This window comes from Nomascus leucogenys, chromosome 4, assembly GCF_006542625.1.
Source record: "Nomascus leucogenys isolate Asia chromosome 4, Asia_NLE_v1, whole genome shotgun sequence".
Classification (NCBI taxonomy): Eukaryota; Metazoa; Chordata; class Mammalia; order Primates; family Hylobatidae; genus Nomascus; species Nomascus leucogenys.
The window spans coordinates 32,578,450-32,593,565 of NC_044384.1; the positions used below are offsets into that span (position 1 = coordinate 32,578,450).

The 15,116-nt window shown below is 40.9% G+C and overlaps 1 protein-coding gene and 1 pseudogene across 4 annotated transcripts in view; one reads left to right on the forward strand and one right to left on the reverse strand.

The window, feature by feature from the left end:
- Nucleotides 1–1,930: 1,930 nt before the first annotated feature.
- Nucleotides 1,931–2,458, reverse strand: LOC100587409 (annotated as a pseudogene). Its single transcript, XR_004029629.1, has one exon. The product of XR_004029629.1 is annotated as a 40S ribosomal protein S20 pseudogene (transcript).
- A 1,062-nt stretch (nucleotides 2,459–3,520) lies between these two features.
- HDHD2 (haloacid dehalogenase like hydrolase domain containing 2) overlaps nucleotides 3,521–15,116 on the forward strand; it is a 47,498-nt gene continuing 35,902 nt past the window's right edge. For 2 of the 3 annotated variants that reach the window (XM_003267559.3, XM_030810485.1), the window contains exon 1: nucleotides 3,521–3,664. The gene's annotated coding sequence lies outside the window, so the exon portion shown is untranslated. Of the gene's footprint in view, nucleotides 3,665–3,718; nucleotides 3,983–15,116 lie in introns of those variants that run through there. The other variant, XM_012506289.2, reaches the window with a different exon arrangement.

Sequence of the window (15,116 nt, forward strand, 5' to 3'; positions counted from 1 at the left end):
ATTTAACAAACTTGTACCCCTAAATCTAAAAGTTAAAAAAGTAAAAATATAAAAAAATAAAATCCCTGCTTTAGGGAGGGTGGGAGGGGGTGAGGGAAACAGAAGCTACATATTGAGTACAATGTACAGTAGTCCAGTGATGGGTGCACTAAAATTTCAGACTTTATACCACTATACAATTCATCCATGTAACCAGAAACCACTTGTACCCCTAAAGCTATTGAAATAAAAAGCTAGATTAGAGTTCCCCCACCCTCCTCTCCCCACCAAAATCCTTGCTTTAGATACAATAAGAGTAGGCAATCTGTGTTCTATATGTGTTGGATGTGTATTACTGGTGAAATGATGAGAAAGCAAGATATTTGACTAGTACAAAAGACTAGGAGGCAAGATATTTCTAATAAGCAAACCTTTTACCATGTGACTGAAAGCAAATAAACTTTCTAAGACCTCAGTAGTTTTTGGTTGTCCTATCTGTAACATTGGCCAATAACCTTCAGAACAGAAGTCTGGTCCAGATTTTATATATATATATATATAGATACATCTATATATATCTATATATCTTTATATATATATCTTTTCCAGATCATTAATCATTTTTTTTAGATGTGCTTCAACCAAAGAGATGTTCTCCTGAAGTAAAATGTTTCTTATGAAGCAAATCACTCTCATTGATTTATTAGTTTCTAAGTTATTACCAATGTAACATTTTGAGGCTGGGCATGGTGGCTCATGCCTGTAATCCCAGCACTTAGGGAGGCCGAGGTGGGCAGATCACTTCAGGTCAGGAGTTTGAGACCAGCCTGGCCAACATGGCGAAACCCTGTCTCTATTAATAAAGAACAAAAGTTAGCTGGGTGTGGTGACACATGCCTGTGATTCCAGCTACTCAGGAGGCTGAGGCATGAGAATCGCTTGAACCCGGGAGGCAGAGGTTGCAGTGAGCTGAGATTGTGCCACTGCACTCCAGCCTGGGCTACACAGTGAAACTCCGTCTCAAAACAACAAAAATGACATTTTGATACCAATCATAATGGAATTATTCTTTGCTAAGATTTCTCTTGGCCCCTGATTTTTCATTAGAAGTCAAATATTGTGAAAACATTCGATGCAAGGACCTGGGACACAGTGGGCTATGTCCAAGGGTATCAATGATCAAGATAAGTTTTTCCTACTGTTTTTGTTCCAGTTCAGATACTGCTTTATGTCTTCACTCCTTTGGGTTTTTTGCCCCCCCCCCCTTTTTTTTCTGAATCCAGCCCCTCCCTTTGGAGGGGCTGAATTTCTTCTTATCTTGCCTTTCATCAAGTAGATCCATTTGGAGAGGAGAAAGCCATTAGTCCTATCCCATGATTCCACATAATGTGAATGAGGCCAGGCATTGGTGCCCGCCCGCGTCTGTAATCCCAGCACTTTGGGAGGCTGAGGTGGAAGAACTGCTTTAACCTCGGAGTTTGAGACCAGCCTGGGCAACATCGTGGGACCCCACCCTGTCTACAAAAATCAAAATTAGCCAGTTGTGGTGGTGTGCACCTGTGGTCCCTGCTGTCTGGGGAGGCTGAGGCAGGAGGATCCCTTGAACCTGGAAGTCGTGGCTGCAGTGAGCCATGATTGTGCCACTGCACTCCATCCTGGGTGACAGAGTGAGGCCCTGCCTCCAAAAAAAAAAAAAAAAAAATCAGTTACACTACCCAATTGCCCAGTCTTGGAGTCTGATAATTGATGCCTTCTCCCTAACCCCAATCTAATCTGTCACCAGTTTCTGTTTTGCCTCCTATGAATTTATCCTCTTTGCTTTGTTTCCACACATTCTAGTTAAAGTATCTTTCTTGTACCCTTGCAGTGGATCTCTTATCTGGTCTCACCCATTCTGGCATCTCTCCTATCTATTCATACTGCAGGCAGAGGAAGCATTTAGAAAAATACATTTTTTTTTTAACAACTGGTAATCAATTTATTAAAATAGTTGACTTAAGCATCTGCAATGGTGACTTCCACCTCAACTCCTGGCTCAATACTGATGGATGTAATCTGCTTAACAATCTCAGAAGGATTGTGCAAGTCAATCAGTCGCCTGTGAATTCTCATCTGGAAGCGATCCCACATCTTAGAACCTTCACCACAAGGAGTTTTTCTTGTAGTGATTCTCAAAGTCTTGGTAGGCATTCGAACTGGTCCTTTCACTTTGAGACTCTTTTCTTTTGCGCCTCTGATCAAGTCAGCAGACACCTTTTCCAGGGATTTTACGTTGCGGCTTGTTAGGGTGATTCGAATTCGGTGAATTGCCACCTCCGGCTCCACGGGTGTTTTTCCGGTATCCTTAAAAGCCATGGCTGCTGCGCGGCTTCCTGACCGACTTGTTCCTCGGCGAGAGCGAACAGCGGTGAGTCAGGAGCAGGAGCGTGCGGACCAGAAATCCGCAGCACCTACGACCGCGTCTTCCTCAAAAAAAAAAAAAAAAGCTAGAAAAATACATTTCTTATATTACCCACTTAAAATCCTTTGGTGATGTCTTAATCTGGTCAAAGACAGCTGGCTCATAAGGGGAAACTAGGACCAAATCCTTTTTCCTTCAACCAATTAGACCCTCACACAGAAAACTTAAACTTAGCAAATATGAGTAAAACAAAAAAACTTCAGATCCAGTGGGGAGGAAAAGCAGATGGCTCCTAGTCCAAGGGACAGAATGGGTCACAGCTCCTAACAGGGCTGACTGCAGCCTTGGGTAGTGCGGGTGTTAGATTGTGGCATACGGGTGTCATATATGGGTCCCCAGTCAAGGACAGAGCAGTGGTTTTATCAAGGGGTATAACCCTTGTATAAGGTGTAACCCGAGTGAGTATCCTATTATGTCAAGACGGCTCCAGAAAGTTGTTCAGTCATTTTCATAGTGAGTGCATAAGAGTGACCTTTCTGTACTCTATTACTCAGGTCCACATAACTTACTTGGATCAAGAGGATACAAGTAGAGACCCCCACGAGTGTGGCAGCGGGTTAGGCAGGGAGGTGGTTCTGGGTGTACCAAGATAGAGCTCCCGTGGAAGAGGAAGGCACAGCCCGTAGTGGCTCTAATCGGGAGAGAAGCGGGAAAGGAGGGACGTCGCTGCCCGAGGGAGTAGTTAATGGAGAAAGCAAGAGGTGCCAGGTGCTATTCAGGTAGCTAAGGGGGAAATGACTTCTGAGATTGGGTTGTCTAGTAAAGTACGACTTCTTAGTTAAACCTCGAGAGTGGACAAGTGGTAGAGGAGGGGAGGGTGAAGGCAAAGAACGCTACTCAGAAACGCCCTGTTCAGCAGTAGTGCTGTGGACTGGAAAACAGCTACCGAAGAAAGGCAGGGGATTATTTTTCCTCGTGCATCCCGGCCCAGGAGGCCGCGCCCTTGGGAAAGCGGGTCTCCAGAAGGGTCTAGCTTTCCGTCAGTGGCGGTGCAGACTGAGGACTACACGACGCGGTCAGTGTACCCGCTCGGCGGAAATCCCGGGCGAAGTGGTGGGGCTGAGCCGGGAAAGGCGGGGCTTCCGGCGCGGCCAGGGCCCAATTTCCGGCGTCCGTCGGGCAGCTGCGGGGCTGTCTATCCCGGCTGAGGACCCTGCGGCCAGTGAGGCTGGCTGGCTTTGCCATTAGCGGGGGCCTTTCCTGAGGACGGCGTACGGAGTGTGGGTGAGGAGCCGCTGTAGGACGGAAGAGGAAGAAGCGCAATTGGGGCCGAGAGGCTGCAGATTTTGTGACAGGGTTCGGGAATTACCAGTGGCGCCCCCAGGCCGCCCCTCCTCTCGGGCCGGGCCGCCTGCGCTCTTGCTCTGTGCGCATTCCCTGTCTTTCGCGTCGGAACCGCCCCCTTTGCCGTGGCCCCGCGCGTGCGCACAGCTGGGCTCGAGGCGGGCTGTGGGTCTCTGCGGGGCGGGTCGTGAAGCTAGTGTGTCAGTCATTCCTCGAAGTGTGCTGTTGGGCTGTATTTTGGAGCTGGCGTCCTTCCTGGTCAGTTTGGCGTTTTTAAGGCCCTGGTACTTGGTGTAGAACCGAGTGCAGTGACCAGTCTTGAGGCCCCTTCCCAGCCAAGAGATGGGGGGATGAAAGTTGAGTTGGTGCTGAAAGAGTTTGTTGTTGGGGCCTTCCAGCTGTGGACACCGGGATTCATGAGTTAATTCACGATGTTTATTGAACGCCTAAATAACACAGTGGGAAAGGCAACACAGTCCATTATGCACAGAACTTAACAGTTTAGTAGGAGAGGCGCAGGCTGGTAACCAGGACAGTGGTAAATGTAGTAGGAACAGAGGTGGCTCCCAGCCTAACTCTGGGAGAAAAGGAGTTGGACCCAGAGGAGGCACGCCGGAGGAAGTGATGGTTATCTGAGACTGAGGGCTAAAGGGATTGGCCAGGAGACGAGGGTGTAGAGGGGCCCGAGTAGTTGCAGACAAAAGTCCCGAAACGAGAGAGGCAAAGTGTAGAGCTCTTGGCCGCCTGCAGTACCATGGAACTTGGGTGCTAGTAGAGACAAATGAGTTGGAGAGGGTAAACCAGGACTCTGTCCACCAGTGTTCATTGTTCAGACTTTATCCAGAGGTCAGCGCGGAGTCACTGGAAGAATTTTAACTGGGAAGTGGCTGAATAATACCGTCATTTATTGAATGCCTACAATGGTTCCAGAGAACTCTGGAACCACATAGGGAAGGAAAAAAAGTTTGTACTTCCCAGGGGTTTTAGGAGGCATGTTCTGTAGAGCCCCAATCTCCCAGGGGAAAATTTGTATGAAAATCTCTTGTTTTAAGTATGCAAGTTTTGAATAATATACCATAATATGTATTTAGATGTGTTTTCTCAAATCCTCAAGTTATACTAATGCTTTAGAATTTTGCATCATATATATCCTGTGATTTTTGTAGCCCTTGATATATCCATCATGTTCCCTCCTTGCTTCTCTCTCCCAGCCCTCCACATACATAACCCAACCTTTCTCTGAGTGGAACACAATTCACAATTCTTTATAGGTATTACTTTCTGTAATCCTCTTATCAACCATTAGAGTTGTGTCATTATTTCTACATTAGCAATGAAGAAACTGAGGCAAAAAGGTTAAGAAGGTTGCCCAGTTTCACCCAGCTAGTGAGTGGAGATGTATACCCAGGCCATAAATTTATACAACTCCTTTGTTCTTGTCCTTAACCACTGCATTGTTGCTTTGTAGGGAATAATTTAGGGCTAGTAATAGAAGATGCAAAGCAGAGAGGACAATTAAGAAGTTGTTGAAATAGTCTAGATGAGAGTTGATTTCCAACTTCAAAAAGATAGTTTCAAAAACGATGAGGAGAAGTAAGTGGATATAAGACTGTAAAGGAAGTAGAACTGACATAATTTGGTGTCTGGATTGATGGTGCTGCCAACCACTCGTAAGGATGGCTGGGAAAGAGCACCTTTGAGGGTGAAAGGGCTTGGATTGAGATGCCCCAGTGATATTCAAGCCCAGATGTCCTCTGAAGTATCTGGAAGTTCTCTTGGGATGAGAGAATTTGCTTTTCTTCTTTGCATTGAATATGTACCACTGTCAGTGGTTTATGGCTCTTGCAAGGGGTGTCCCATGTAATTTTTTCCGATTATGGGAGATGGTGGGTACGGATTCAAGATAAACAAAATCAGGCACTACCTTTGAAACCTTTATAGTTATTTTGAGGGTTATATTAGTATTTTACAATTACATTTTATCAAATACCAGCTTGTAGTTCAGGTAACGAGTATTATACAGGTTCAGACAAGGCTTGGTGGCTCATGCCTGTAATCCCAGCACTTTGGGAGCCCAAGGCGGATGGATCGCTTGAACTCACCAGTTCGAGAACATCCTGGGCAACGTGGTGAAACCCCGTCTCTGCTAAAAGTACAAAAATTAGCTGGGCGTGGTGGTGCACACCTGTGGTTCCAGCTACTTGCTAGGCGGAGGTGGGAGGATGGCTTGAGCCGGGGAGGCAGAGGTTGCAGTGAGCTGAGAGATAGTGCCACTGCACTCCAGCCTAGGAGATAGAGTCAGACCTTGTCTCCAAAAAAAAAAAAAAAAAACAAAGTTTTGGACAAGAAGAGAGGTCATAGTGATCAAGTGATGAAGTTAGTGGGACTAACTGAAGAAGTAAGTATATTTTGAGGTGTGAGTGGGGCACCTCAATTTTATTCTAGGCCTTAGTCAGTCACTCTCAAATATGTGGTGCTCCAGAAGAGCATTTTAGACTTTAAAAGGTATGTTCTATGGAACTGATGAAAGCAAAGAATATAGGATTTTAAAATGTTTTGGTAACATTAAGCCTGTGTGGATGCTTCAACAAGGATTAAAATGATAAATATGTATTATGACAGTTCCCTGGCTCCAAGTAAATAGTACAGTTCTTACTTTCATTGCTTTTCTAGTCTTGTTCATATTTTGTTCTTTAATCACCTTCAGAGGTAACATTTTTTCTTGAATATTAGATATCTCCCATAAAAGTTGGATTTTGAGAGAAGCAATTTTAGGTTCCTCTGTATATATGAAAAGAAAATGCCTTTTTTTTTTTTTTTGTCCATCCTTTTGTGGTGCAGTTAGTGTACTTCAAAGAATTTTTTAACTGTTACACATCCAAATAGAATCCCTAGGAACGGTCTAGTCTTTTGATGAACAAGCTGTTTTCTGTCTCAGGGAGGTAATAGTTGATGCTATTGCTTATATAATCCTTCAATTCAAGGTCACAATAAAGATCAGAAATAGAACAACATGTGGACTATTACAGAAGGTAGGATTTTGCAGTTGAAACTTGATTAACCACAGCTCTTAATATATTTTTTAACCTCTGCAGTCTTCTTTTTCCGTCTTTCATCAGATACATTATGAAAGACAAACAGAATCGGGGATTTACTTAAAATTCAAAATGCCTTGGAGGTGGAAGCTTTTATGCTGAGTGTATAGTAATTGGCTGGACTACTGGACTAATTTAGTTTTTTATAACTATTAAATGTATGAGAAATAACTGACTAAAATATAAGAAGACTCATTTTTTATTGTGTAATATATCATCTATACAAGAGTATGTAAAACATATATGTTTAAAATGATTATAGTATAATTAAAAGCACCCATATTCTCATTGTCTAGGTTAAGAAGTAGAGTATTGCCAGACCTTAGAGGCTCCCTTTGTGCTCCTCTTGGTTTGCATCTGCTTCCTGTCCTCTGGAGGGTAATCAATATCCCCACTCTTGTGGTAATCATTCCCTTGCTTCTCTTTACAGTTTTATCACCTATGTAAGCATCTGTATTTTTGAGTACTATAATATGAAACCATACTGTATATATTCTTTTTTGACTTGCTTTTTTCACCCTCTAGTAGATTTCTGAGAGTTGTGTAAGGTGAGTGTATGAATCTAAGTTCTTTCTACTGCCGTTTTTTTCTGTGTATAAATATACCACAACTTACTTATCCATTCTGTTGTTGATGGACATTTGTATTGTTTCCATTTTCTGGCTGTTACAAATGGTGCTGCTATAGACATGTTTGTTTATGTATCATGGTACACTGTGAAAGAATCTCTCAAAGGTATACTTGGAAGTGGAACTGCCAGATTGTAGGGTATGGTGATGCCAGACTGATTCCAAAATGCTTGTACAAGTATATTCTTTCACTAGCAGCATGTGGGAATTGCTGTTGACAGCCTTTGGTGTTTGCAGACTTAAATTTTGCCCATCTGTAGGTTGGTGTATTGATCTCACTGTGCTTGAAATTTGCATTTTCCTGATTACCAATGAGCTTTGAGTATCTTCATTTATTTTTTTATTTTTATTTTTTTTTTGAGACCCATTCTCGCTCTGTCGCCCAGGCTGAAGTGCAATGGTGTGATCTCGGCCTCACTGCAACCTCTGCCTCCCAGGTTTAAGCAGTTCTCCCTCCTCAGCCTCCCTAGTAGCTGGGATTACAGGTGCCTGCCACCAAGCCCAGCTAATTTTGGTATTTGTAGAGACAGGGTTTCACCATGTTGGCTAGGCTGGTTTTGAATGCCTGACCTAGGGTCATCCACCCACCTTGGCTTCCCAAAGTGCTGGGATTACAGGCGTGAGCCACCGTGCCCAGCCAGATATGCTCTTTTGTAAAGGATATGTTAAGATCTTATGCAGTTTTTCTATTGGGTTGTTCATCTTTTTCTTAATATTTATACTTTATACTTCCTGGAATCTCGTCTTTTCCTACATGTGTTAGAAAAATAAGTTCTTTTTCTGTATTTTCACTCTCTTTGTGGTGGTTTTGAAATATAGTTGAATTTATCTGTCTTGTCTTCAGTGGTTTGTGCTTTTTATGTCTCATTTTAGAAAGCCTTTTCTGTTCTCAAGTCATGAAGATACTCTCCTATCTAAAAGTTTTACAGTTTTGCCTTAAGCATGTGGTTGTTTAATCTCCTTGGAAAAAAAAATTGTTGTGTATGGTGTGATGTGGGAGTCCAATTTCATTTTTTCTCGTGGATATTCCATGGTTCCAACACCATATTATTGATCATTTTATTTTTTCTTTACTAATCTGAAACACTACTTCTATCATATATGAATTTTCTACACTTATTGGGATCTTTTTCTGTATTTTCTGTTCCATTGATCAGTTTGTCTCCATATGTACTAATACGACACCATTTTAATTAATTACAAGACCTCATTAAGTAAGTCCGGATATTAGGTAAAGCAACACCTACTTTCTTTTTCTTCTTTGGTCCTGGCCAAAGTGTCTTGGCTATACTTGGCCATTTCTACTGGTGTAAACATTTTAGCATCAGCTTATCAAATTCACAAGACACTTTTTGGGATATTGATTGGAGTTGCATTGAATCTGAGTCTAACTGTTGCTCCTTTGAAAGCAATTTGTCTTTTCCCTTGGCTGCTTTCAAGATCTTCTCTTTGCCATTGGCGTATAGCGAGGGTTTAGATGTGGATTTATTTTCATTTATCTTGCTTAGAATTCTTTGGGCCTTCTGAATCTGCACATTGATAGTCTTTCATGTGTTTTCTCCTCATATTTTTGATCTTGCCTTTTGTTCTTTAAACATGTAGGCATTATGATAATTACATTAGAAGAATAAGAAGCCCTTATAGGGCTGCTTATGCAGTCTGTTGTTTGTGTAGGTTCTCCCTTACCATGGCTTGTTTCCTTAGGTTACTTGCTCATCATTCTTGTAATTTGATTTCTTTGTGTTTTTTTTTTCCTTTCTTTTCTTGTCTTTTCTTTCTTTTTTTTTTTTTTTTTTTTTTTTTTTTTTGAGACAGGGTCTTGCTCTGTTGCCCAAGCTGGAATGCAGTGGTGCTATCATAGCTCTCTGCGGCTTTGAACTCCAGCCCAAGCAGTCCTCCCACCTTAGCCTCCCAAGTAGCGAGAACTACAGGCCCATGCTACCACGCTTGGCTATTTGATTTTATTTATGGGATTTCTTTGCTGTTTGGGCTGAAAACTAGTATTTTGAGGGAGGGTTTATATTTGCTGTAGCCAGGCACCTGCTAGTCAAGGTCACACTAATTAAAATCTTGAAGTTTTTCTGAGGCTTATCTTAGGTAATGTGAATTTGGTCTGCAAATTGGGCCCAGTGCTGGTTTATGGTTCCAAATTCTCTGCAGCACTTTCTACCTACCACCCCTTTGGGCCACGTTTCAAAGCAGTTGATTTTCTTGTAGTCAACTGAGACAAGGTAGAGAGGGAGTGCCTGGGATAGGTTTATTTCTGGCTCACCCTTACAGTGAGGTCTTGGTTTTTAGGTCAGAGGATCTATCTCTTCAGATGGGCTCTGAGTTTATCTTTTATTCCCTGAAGAGGCCCATGGGGAAAAAAGATAAGTTAAGGTCACGTAGTGTGACAGATACCTTTGGAGCCAAAACAGGCCACAGTGTTGTGCTCATCTCCTGAGTTTCTTGCTTTTATTCAGATCTAACAATTCCTTTTTTCCTTGCACCTTGTGGCTTACACACACGTGCGCGTGCAGACGTGCACACGCACATGTGTATAATTTTTTGATCGAGTATTGTTAGGTTTTATTTGGAGAGTTAATTTGATTCTTAGCCTGCTATATTATGGAAGCCCAAGTTTAAAGCGATTTTTAAAAATAAGCATACCAGAGTTTATTCATCAATAAATGTTTACTCTTTCAAAGTAGTCAGGGTAGGAAACGATAAGCTTCTACATTGCTCAAGATCTTTTTGGACTCCTATTTTGGAATTGCTTTCTGAGCTAGTACATGTTCTTTGGGATATTTTTATTGGTTACAATTTGTATGCTTTAAAGATGGATATAATTTTGAAAGTGTCAGAATAAAGCCTGCTGAATGAGATGGGTAGTCAAGGAGAGTAATGCCACTTGGAGTTAAAAATAAAATGGAGCCATTGGTTAATGAGGCTGATTTTCATGTGTAGCTCATATGCTAGCATTGATGGTAATTCCTAAAGAGAAAAATCCCAAAATGTTTTGAGTAATAGTTATTTGAAATAAACATTTCTTATCATTTCTAGTTACCTTCAGTTAACTGGAAAAATAACTTTACTAGAACACTGCATTATTTCTTAAGCATCATGAGTAGTTGTGTCTTTATTGTGATGAGGAAATATTAGTAGAATACAAATATATATATATATGTGTGTGTGTGTTGCCCTGACTGCATGGTTATAGCTCACTGCAGCCCCATACTCCTGGGCTTAACGCAATCCCAGTAGCTGGGATTGCAGGCACATGCCACCGTGCTTTGCTACTTTTTAATTTATTTTTTATAGAGATGGGGGTCTCGCTTTATGGCCCAGGCCGGTCTCGAACTCCTGGATTCAAGCAATCCTCCTACCTCAGCCACCCAAAGTGCTGGGAGTACAGGTGCGAGCCATTGTACCTGGCCAACAATCTTCTTTTAAAAGAGAAAAATAGCTTCTTGGACACATGCTTTCAAATTTTTTTCATTAAATTTTTATTCCTGTTGTATATCTAATTTTATACATTATTAATAACATTCTTTGCATTAATATAATAGGTATATTATAAATAATGTGCCAAAGATCTATTTAATATTTGTGTGGTATGTCTGGTATATTCTGTGTAGGGAGGTAAATTCTGTTTCATTTAAGAGTAGTTTGTCAGGCGCATTGAACCTTTAGAAAAAGTTAGAAGGCAAATTTAGTAATAAATCTTTGTTAGTAATTTCTTCATCTGAGCACCATCATTCTCAAGAGAAGGTAATATCTATATAGACATTATCTGGGCCTTGGTTTTCCCAACTAAGATGTAAAACCAGTGTGTGTAGAAAGAGGGGTGAGGGGTGGTTCAAGAGCGGATAATCGAAGATCCTGTGTAGCTGTAATGTTCTTTTTGTTCATTACTTAAATATTTATGGTCTGTTCTCTTATTCTTATATAATCACATGTATTTTCCTCATTATTTTTCTTTCTCCTCAAAGCCCACTTTTGCCCTCACACTTCTAAATAGAAGTATATACAAGTTTTTTCTTTATAAGAACGTATATACTCACATTCTGTGACCATATAGGGCGTAATGTTATGTGTATGTCTCTGTAAGTGGAATTAAGGGTGTTTAGCTTGCTGGTTTTAGGGTTTTTTGGGTTTTTTTGCCACTCTTCTCCAGTAGGAATCTCCTCCCCTAGCACAGGGTCAATAAACTTTTTCTGTAAAGGGCCAGATAGTAAGGCTTTGCAGGCCAAAAAGTAAAATTGAGAATGTTAGGTAGATATCTAGGTAACAGGAAAGAAAATTTTTTTCTACAAAGTTTTTTTTTTTTTTTATGAAATGAAAAACATTTATTTATGGAACTAAAACTTTTATTTCATATTATTTTAATGTATCACAAAATATTATTCTTTTGATTTCTTTCCCAATCATCTAAAAATCTGTACTAGTTCATTCTCACGCTGCTATAAGGATATACCCAAGACTGCGTAATTTATACAGGAAAGATGTTTAATGGACTCACAATTCCACATTGCTGGGGAAGCCTCACAATCATGGCATAAGGCGAAGGAGTAACAAAGGCATGTCTTACATGGTGGGAGGCAAGAGAGCGTGTGTGGGGAACTGCTCTTTATTAAACCATCAGATCTTGGGAGATGTATTCACTATCACGAGAACACCATGGGAGAACCCATCCCCATGATTCAATTACCTTCCACTGGGTCCCTCCCACAACACGTGGGGATTATGGGAGCTACAATTCAAGATTAGATTCGAGTGGGAACACAGCCAAACCATATCAAAATGTAATCAATTATCAGCTTACAGGAAACGACAAGATGAGTCTGGAGCATCATGTAGTTCCAAAAGCAAAGAAGTGCTCAAAAAACAAAAGGATGGAGGTACAGGAGCCAACCTGAGAGAGCTCTCAATGGCCAAAGCTAAAACAATTTCAGCAACAAACTAAATGACATAGTATTAGCTTATGGCACAAAGAATAGAATAAATATCTGTGAGCCCATACTGATGACATAAATAAGTGATTGAGTAAATCAATGGAGAACAAGTCTTTCTCACAGAAGAATTTGAAATAATATATGAGGATACTCCTATTTTTAGAAGGTAGAGTTTAGTTCCTCCCTACCCTCTTTAATGACTCAGTCCCAAAGAATAAAATGTGTAAGGGAAAAATACTGAATGTGGAAAAACCTGGCAAATATCATAATTTATTAAACTCGCCTTCTGTTGATGGTCATTTAGGTTGTTTCTAATCTTTTAGTATTTGAATCTAGCAGTAAGTAAAAAAAGATAATATATTAGGACTACATTGGATTTGTGCAAGATTGACTTAACATTAATTGACCCCATTGACAGCTTAAGGGGAAAAAATGTGATCATCTCATTGGATACAGAAAAAGTAGTAGGTAAAATCCAATAGCCATTTATGACAAAAATTTTTAGCAAACTGGGGATAGAAGGAACTTTCTTAAATGGCTAAAATATCAGCAGAGTTCTACAGCAAGCTTACTTAATGTTTAAATACTAAAAGCATTCCTTTCAAAATCAAAAACAGAATAAGGATGCATGCTATCACTACTTCTATTCAATTATAGAGTTCCTAACTAGAATAATAAAACAGAAAATAAGAAAAATAGAAAAAATTATCACTTGTGGTTGGTAATTACTGTCTACATAGAAAATTCTCTGTGTAGACAATAATTTTCTATGTAGATAATAATTACCAACTACAAGTGACAATTTTGTTTTTTTTTTTTTTCTTATTTTAGAATTAAGAAAGTTTGGGGCCAGGTGTGGTGGTTCACACCTGTAATCTCAGCACTTTGGAAGGCCAAGGTGGGAGGATCACTTGAGCTTAGGAGTTGGAGACCAGCCTGAGAGACATAGGAAGACCCCATCTTTACAGAAAAAATAAATTAGCCAGGCGTGGTGGTGCACGCCTGTGGAAACAGCTACTTGGGAGGCCGATGTGAGAGGATTGCTTGAGCAGGGGCAGTCGAGGCTGCAGTGAGCTGTGATCATGCAACTGCACTCCAGCCTGGGTGACAGAACAAGGCCGTCTCAAAAAAAAAGAGTTTGGAATGGTTAAAGAATATAAGACAAAAACAACAATAACAACAAAAAATGTATTTTAATACACCAACACCAAACTGTTAGAAAAGGTAATTTAAAATAATTTAATATAGCAATGATAGAGTTGTGTCTACAAATATATGCAAGCCATTTATGTAGATATTTATAAAACTAAAAAAACGTGAAAGGAGAGATACAGTATGTTGATGGGTAGGACGGCAATATAATAATGATCTTAGTTGTCCTGATACTGCTCTGTAGATTAAATGCAGTTCTAGTCAGAATCCCAAAAGTGGATCTTGGTTTTGCTTTTGGTAGAATATAAAAGGCAACAACGTGACTGAATCTCAGAAATACAATGTTGAGCAAAATAAATCACGAAAATTGTGAAAGAATGGGTACATTGTGATTTCATTTTTATAACATTCTAAAATGGTTAAACTAGGCAGTTGGTAAAAAATATGAAGAAAAGAAAGAAAATTATTATCACAAATTAATTGTACTAGTTACTTCCAGGAAATTTAACTGACCAGGTTCTTACAGGAGGCTTCAGCAATATTGCCATTAGTTCTATTCTTAAGTTGGGGATGAGGTAGATACATGGAATTTCATTTTGTATAGCTGTTACCATTCTTGAAGAAAACATTCAAACTGTTTTTCCTCTGCTGTCACACCAACACTACAATAGTCAATACAGAAGACTTCTGTGACCCCAAAATGTCTGGAGATTTTTCCCCATCAGCAAGCAAGCAATCAGTTCTGCAGCAGATACCAGTTGGTTGTCCTCCAGTTCCAACACTGTCTACCTGGAGATAGTGTCAGATCCCACAGATTGAGGGCTTAGTCTCCAAGACTGCCTCCTCCATTTTCAGACATCAGTCACGAGTCCTGGCCTGTGGAACTTCTTACTGACTGGCTTCAAGTTGAGATTTTCACACGTCCCACTTTGGGTTTGATTAGTTTACTAGCACAGCTCACCAAATTCAGGGAAACACTTAACTTACATTTATCAATGTACTACAAAGGATTTTTTTTTTTTTTTTGAGACGGAGTCTCGCTCTGTCACCCAGGCTGGAGTGCAGTGGCGTGATCTCAGCTCACTGCAAGCTCCGCCTCCCAGGTTCACGCCATTCTCCTGCCTCAGCCTCCCGAGTAGCTGGGACTACAGGCGCCGCCACCACACCCGGCTAATTTTTTTTTTTTTTTGTATTTTTTAGTAGAGACAGGGTTTCACCATGTTATCCAGGATGGTCTCGATCTCCTGACCTCGTGATCCACCCACCTCGGCCTCCCAAAGTGCTGGGATTACAGGCATGAGCCACCGTGCCCGGCCAACAAAGGATTTTTTTAAAGGATACAAATTAACAGCCAAATGAAGAGATACATAGGGCAAGGTCTGGAAGGGTCCCCAGTGAGAGCTTCTGTCCCCATGGACTTGGGGTGTGCCACCCTCACAGCACGTGGGTGCATTCTTGTTCACCCTCCTGTCAGCCTCCATGTGATCAGCTCCCCAAAAGCCTCCGTGGAACCCTATCAATGGAGACTTCATTGGATAGGTATGATTGAAGTATGCGCAACTGTGTCAAAATGTGATTG